Raw genomic sequence first — 7,157 nt, forward strand, 5'->3', positions numbered from 1 at the left:
CTTTTGGTTGTACCACAAACATGCAAAAAAATTACCAACCAGAAGTTCATGTTTACAAAAGTATTAATTAGGACACGAAATAGATAAATAGTTCCTTTGATATAAATTCATTATAATCACATAATATTTATGGTAATATTCCCAGAATTGTGAAATATGACCTCATACTTTTATTCTTTCGGCATTCTAGGAACCCAAACTTACTTAATTACTTACTTGTGATGTAACAAATCTGTAATTCTGTAACGCCTCGCGTTGTTTTTTTAATATATTCTAAACGAGATTTAAATTTTAGAGCGAAAGGGAGGTTACACTTCAAAATACTTCTATATTAAACCAGAAATATTAACATGCTTTCGTTCAATGTCTGCACGTACTCCTGTTCAAGTAAAGTGGCACATTCATTAAGTCTTTTAACGCTACTGACATGAGGGCGCCTATTCATTTGAAAAATAGTGTACAGGCATGAGTGTTCTTCATAGTGAGAACAATAAATGATATTTACATGCATTCTTTCGAGATTTTGCTACAATCTTCATATACCATTGTAATTATTTGTATGATAAAATATACATAATTCAGTTTCATCAACAAATAAGCTAAAAACAACAAATATATTCCTGTAAACATTAAAACATTAATATATAAGAGATATAGCATTCAAATATGTCACTATTGCATTCAAATATATCACTATTACACTTTCTTTAGAAATAATTTACAGTACATTTTAAAATCAGAAAGCAGGTTCCAAAACGATAAGTATTAGAATATATTCAATTATACTCGAACATTACGTAGAAAAAATAATTTTAAAATACAGAAACTTATACTTGTTCTTTTTTTTAGCAAAGCTTCAAAGTTGAATGTAGGGGAAGTCTTTTATTTATATATGCATGTACTGTTTAACATCAGGGGATATTGTAGAACATAGTCGTTATTATTAACATTCAATCTTCATACTAGAAAAGTTTCGTCACAAGAACAAATTTCTGTTATCATTGTTTCATATTATAATCTAGGGGAGAATGCTCCTTGTACTGTCAAGGACATTTTTCCGTTGTATCATTGCAAGTCATTGATATCGTTCCAACTCAGAATTATCGTGACTGTGCATACCTTAAAAGGCAATATCATTTTAGTCTGTGTTGACTGATTCTGGGTAACTACTGTGACATACACCTAAAATAATGTTGCGTATGTAGCTTGAATTAGAAGCTTGCGACAAGGATGCTAAGAAAATGATTTGAACGACATAAGGAAAATTCGCTTGTTAAAAGACAATATTCAATCATTACAGTACCAGTTGCAGATAAATGGAATAAATAAGGGAAAATAAATTAAAAGTTGCAGGCTCTGCTTAATGAAATTTGATGTAAAGAATCTATACTACTATTTTTCAATGTAACGTGAACTGAGATATTTACATTAATTGCAATTTTTTTACTGGGTAACTCAGTCACATAGACTTGGTTAAAATTACATATCCTTTATAGATAGCAATAAAGAGATTGTCTTCTCTTTTGTTTGCCCTAAGTGTTTTTATGTACAAGAGAATTGTATATAATTTATATTCCTGTAAAAACAGCAGTAAAAGAAAACAAGAAATTATATGTAAATTTTTCTTACCTTGGAGGTGTCCGGTCCTTCCACTGGAGCGACATCTACCTCTCCGTGCAAAAAGTCGATATTCTGTGTTCGTCATTCTGAAACGAAACACGCAACGTGCATTAATTTTCACACGATGGTAACTGTAATGCCATGCACGTAACAAGCAGTAAGTGTATTACATATGCATATTAAGGGGAGGGGAGTGATATGTAATATGCCGTCACTATTACGTAAATCGTCTAAGTGACACGAGGGAGAATTCTGTAAAAAAAAAACATTCAAATTATTCTGTTCCGACACACGTGATATCTAGCCATGCCTACTTTCATGCCTGTCTACATAGTCTTGTTTATATTGACACCGAGCGTAGTTAAGTTACGTGATAAGGAAAGAGGGTGGGTTGAAAAACGGAACTCTTATGTTTACGGTGGCTAGCGTGTGTAATTTAAGATGTGGGAATGTCTGGAGAAGAGGGGGAGGGGGAACGTGCAAGGGGAAACGCCGAGCTTAACACTACGTCATTCGCTGTCAGAAAATGGCCGACTAAACATTTTTAAACATGCCACCACTATCGTCTTTTTTTTTTTATTATTGGAACTGAAGTGTGAAAACTCAGACGCTATTTTCGTTGGCTACAACAAGCAAGCCCGTGCACGTTTCAACTTGATAAATGTTCTCGCGACGGATTTAGTAGTGGAACGGGATGAAGGTTAAACAATAGCGTGTTCTGTGAACGTTTTGGATGCGTTCCGTCGAAGCTGCACGAATTGGCGAGGACCAGACGTGACTTTGAAAGATAAGTTTCTTATAGATAAGTACGATTCGTTGTGTTCGCTTACCTGCATCTGCTAGCCGATGTCCCGGTGCCATGGTGGGGTCAGGTCTTGTCGGCTGGAAGACATGCAGTGACGCCAGCAGCGCCCTCCAATCCGGCTTGTCGTGGAATGACACACAGGCAGCTGTGACGTTGCATGTAGGCGCGCGCTTCGGCAATATGCAAGGCGCTCGCACCACGCCGAAACCGACGCAGTCTCGGCTGCGTCCTGCCCGAACTTTTGAAAATCGACTCTGCCGTAACGTTCCTGCACCATCCCCCCGTTTTTCAAAACGCGCCAGGGCGAAGGGGAATACAATATAATGCACGCTAATCGTTACGAAAAACCAATACAACGTTTGCCGTAGCAAGGACAGAAATCACAAGCGTCGCAGTCCGGCGCTCACAATCCGAAACCTACTGCCTGCTTTCCAACTCCGTTGGCTACCCTAGCCGGTACTAAAAGGGGTTTTATGACCAAAATATGGTTGTCGTATGGCAGATCAGCCTTGAAGCCTATTCGTCCGTCGGCCATTCGCTTCTCGGGAATGCAACCATATTTTCGGTCCACCTCCATTTAAAAAGTACCACGGAACATGCGATACATAAACGAGTCTGGAGGCTTTCGCAGTACACAGTAAATCTAATAGATGCGAACCGGGAAAAAAAGAGGGGGGATATTACGGAAGAGGAAAGCGACGTCGACGAATAAAAAAAAAAGGTGGAACGATAAAGAAACGAAGAACGTAATTGAAAATAGTTGCGTCATTATCCGTAATGCTGCGGTAAATTCACACTTTGGATTCGCCACGGGCGTAGAGGGGCGGGACTTTTGTAGGGTTGGTGGGAAAAAGGCTGTTACATTTATTACAGCATTATTGTCCCATTATTTGATGACAACGTGACCACTGTATGCGTGCATGCGCATGTACACACTCGAATAGCGGGCAAGACTTGCCAGAAAGTACAGCACGCGCTAAAAATTCCACAGTGCTGTTCTAAACAAGTGTTGTCATCTCCCCCCCCCCCCACCTTTTCACAGCAAAAAGAAAAAATGACACATAAAACGATGGGACCTAACTTCAAAAAGTCCTCAATGAGGCAGTGGCGAAATTCTTACGGCATCCTGGTGCACTGGTTAGCGCTTCGCGATCCAAAACACGGACATATCTTGTAATGTTGTACATACCTTTTTAATTCGTTCCACACTTACAAGCACACACTTTGATAAATATATGTCCCATAATTGTGTTGAAACATTTCTAATGTATTCATAGGCTTGGCACAACTTTCAAAATCGTGTCGTACATTGGAATGCAAATTGTATGTCCATGGCTATTTTCATTGATTTTTCTCTCGCATTCTGTGTGTTTCTAACTATGTGTTTCTAACTAAAGACTGAATTTTTGCGCTAATGCACAGGATGTCCGCAGCTTGTTTCGCATTTGTTTCAGTTCTTGAAGCTCCCATTAGGTAAAACAAAGAGTATGAGCATGGCTAGCGCTCTAGCCTTTGGTGCGAGCGGTCTCGGGTTCGATTCCCGGTAGAAGCCACCAAATTTTCTGTGCTGACCCAGCATCGACAAGGACAATTGGTGAGCTACTTGAAAAGAAGTACTTGGCTCCGCCCTCTAAAGACAGTTAACAGCGGCGATGGGACTCGAGGCGCCGAGCACGCGTCACCCAATGAAGACTCCGCTTTGTAGGTCTTCGGAAGAATGCTTCGTCATGGAGTTTGGTTTATACTTTATGCAATTTTAATCGGCCTCCCCGATGGCGTAGTGGTAACGTCCTCGTCTTGTAGTCAAGGGGTCCCTGGTACGAAACACGGTGGAGGCACATAGTGGTTCGGACCCCACTTTAAACTGTAGGTCCAGTCCCGATTACCCTATCTGTGCATAAAGTGAACTTAAAAGTTTTTTAAAAAACTCAGTGTTTATGATTACAATTGCTGAAGCATGTGTGAGGAATTTGTCGCCTCACAGAATCATAAAATATAGAACATCATCTCGTCCTTTCTAAAAATATGTATCCGAATAAATATTTGAATGACATTGTACTCCAATCGCCAAGGATAGGTGTCCGTTGTTATTAGTCCGTTATTTCGTTGTTTTTTAGTCTGTTGTTCCCTTGTTTTACACCGTTGTTCCATTGTTTGTTCAGGAAGGAACCGATTACAAAACAAACCTCGTGTTCTGCATAAACTATGCCTCACGAGCAAGGACGTATATAGGGGGGTCCAGGAGGTCACCCCCCCCCCGAAGAATGAAAATGCAAATTTTAGTATTTGTTGTACTATAATCCATGGTCATTAATTTCCTATGACCTTGGAAGACAAGGATTATTATATTGAGATCATACTGCTTTGAAGGTCAGTACTAAGGAAGATTTATGCACATTACTACTTATAAATATATGCATAAAATATTAATCAGGAACTTCCTTTTTCATTATTCAATAAATATTCAATTCCTTATCTATTTGACATTAATTTCCTTGTTTTTATACAAATTTGGCGATCTTAAGTAACGCAAACTAGATAATAAATATATGCTGTTATACTGATATTCTTCTACCATCCTTTTAAGAATTCGTGGAATAATAAAAATGCAATATTAATAAATTTACATATTTTAATTAGTAAATAATTTAAATATAATTTAATTGTTTTAATTTAAACGTTATTATTATTATTTCTCGGTCACTTGGTTCGGACTCCCACCGAAATATATTTCTAGATACGTGCCTGCCCAGCTTTGCACAACCCTGTTCGATAAGAAAACTACAATTACCGAACAATTTCCAACCCTGGAGCGTGCAACTGCAATTTAGAAAGTCCCCGGATCTAAAGTAAAACCTGGACGTATTTAAAACGGAATGAAATTGAAGGGGAGGGGGGGGGGTCGAAAAACCAACACCCATGCAACAATCCCCCTTCCCTCCCCCCTCAGTCTTCTAATTACCCGATTTTACCTTCGCGTCTGGCTGTGCACAATTATGCAGTCCGCAGTAAACACTAATTACTCCACCCTCCACGGTAAACCCCATCGCGGTAATACCGTAACCGCACAGGGAAAACGGGACGGCATAACCTTACTCTCAGGCGTGACGTAAAACGAGATGTCATGAAAAATCTAGCGTTCCTTCCCTCGTTTATGGGAGCCCCTCCATTGTTCGCAATCCGCCATATACCTGCTTTTTTTGTTTTTCTTTTCTTTTCATTCCGCAAGTTCAAAGTTTAGTTATTCGGTATTTTCCAACCGGTATCAGGAAACCAAGGTGGGTGGACAACGGGGAAGTTTAATAACTGGCGTTCAACGCGCATTGGCTGCTTATAAATGACGTCACGTGGAGGACATACAGAATTTCAGCCGTACGTCTGTATCAAAAATGGCGAGCGGTGTAAAGCCATTTATTTATTGTCTTAATCTATTTTTACTAACCAAAATCTAATTATTGATAACAACTCGTTTAAACCAGTTTACAAATTCAAGTACTTAGGAGTAATACTAACAAATGAAAATGAATGGGAGAGGAAATAAAAAGCAGGCTTAATTCAGGAAATGCATGTTACTTTTCTCTTCATAAACTTTTGTCTTCCCGTTTAGTATCTACGAAACTAAAAGTTGAAATATACAAAACAGTAATTTTGCCTGTATTATTATATGGATGCGAAACTTGGTCCCTTACATTGAAAGAAGAACATAAATTGAGAGTATTTGAAAATAAGATCCTTAGGAAAATATTTGGACCTAAAAGGGATGAGGAGACAGGTGAGTGCAGAAGGTTACATAATTTAGAACTACATAATTTGTATTCATGTCCAGATATTATTAGAATAATTAAATCAAGAAGACTTAGGTGGGCAGGTCATATGGCACGAATGGGAGAGGAAAGAAGAGTTCACAGAATTCCTGTTGGGAAACCTGATGGTAAGAGACCTGTAGGAAGACCAAGACGAAGATGGAGGGACAACGTTGAGATGAACCTAAAGGAAATTGGTAGGGATGGAAAAGAGTATATAGATCTTGCTCAGGATAGGAACAGATGGAAGGCCTGTGTTGCTGCAGCCATGAAATTTCGGGTTTAAGAAGGCTAGAGAGTAGTGTTGCCCACGAGACGAGACTTTGGCCTGTCTCGTCTCGTGGAGTCTCCTGGAAATGCTGTCTCGTCTCGAAAATATTCGTTTGTCTCATGACACATGGTCAATCTCGTCTCGTCTCGAATTTTTAAAAGCCTGTCCCGTCTCGTCTCGTGGGCAACACTACTAGAGAGTTAGTTAGTTATACCTAAATGGAATACAAGATACCTACAATTGATTGAATGATTTGGTTTATTTCGCTTTTCTGCCACTTTTGGCTAATAGCGAAGATGAGGAGTGATTATATGATGAAATCGCTGCGCTAACCACTACGCCAAGGAGGTCAGCGTATATGCCAGTGTGGATGCCAGCCTCCGTGACAGAGTGGTTACTGCAGCACAAGCTAAGGCTTGGACATATTTCATTGGGTGTGTTTCTTCGTCTATTTTGTCGAAAACTGCTCATCTAATAGTCGCGATTAGGAAAGTGACGTGATATATCCAACATACAAATTCAATAAAGCGAGGATTTGGCCAGACAAAATAATTAACAAGTATGTTCACGCAAGTCGTTTTGTATATTAAAAAAATACACAGAAACTAAAAAGATAAAATGTTCAAATAAATACGGAAAGTCTTGCACTTACACATGC

The 7,157-nt window shown here is 39.0% G+C and overlaps 1 long non-coding RNA gene across 1 annotated transcript in view; it reads right to left on the reverse strand.

The window, feature by feature from the left end:
* LOC145978447 (uncharacterized) overlaps positions 1–2,827 on the reverse strand; it is a 28,584-nt gene extending 25,757 nt beyond the window's left edge. The window contains exons 1-2 of the long non-coding RNA XR_014440694.1: positions 2,451–2,827; positions 1,630–1,706 (exon numbers count right to left, since the gene is read on the reverse strand). This is a non-coding gene — a long non-coding RNA (uncharacterized LOC145978447). The remainder of the gene's footprint in view (positions 1–1,629; positions 1,707–2,450) is intronic.
* Positions 2,828–7,157: the final 4,330 nt, after the last annotated feature.

Source organism: Lepisma saccharinum, chromosome 24 (genome assembly GCF_977018435.1).
Source record: "Lepisma saccharinum chromosome 24, izLepSacc3.1, whole genome shotgun sequence".
NCBI lineage: Eukaryota > Metazoa > Arthropoda > Insecta > Zygentoma > Lepismatidae > Lepisma > Lepisma saccharinum.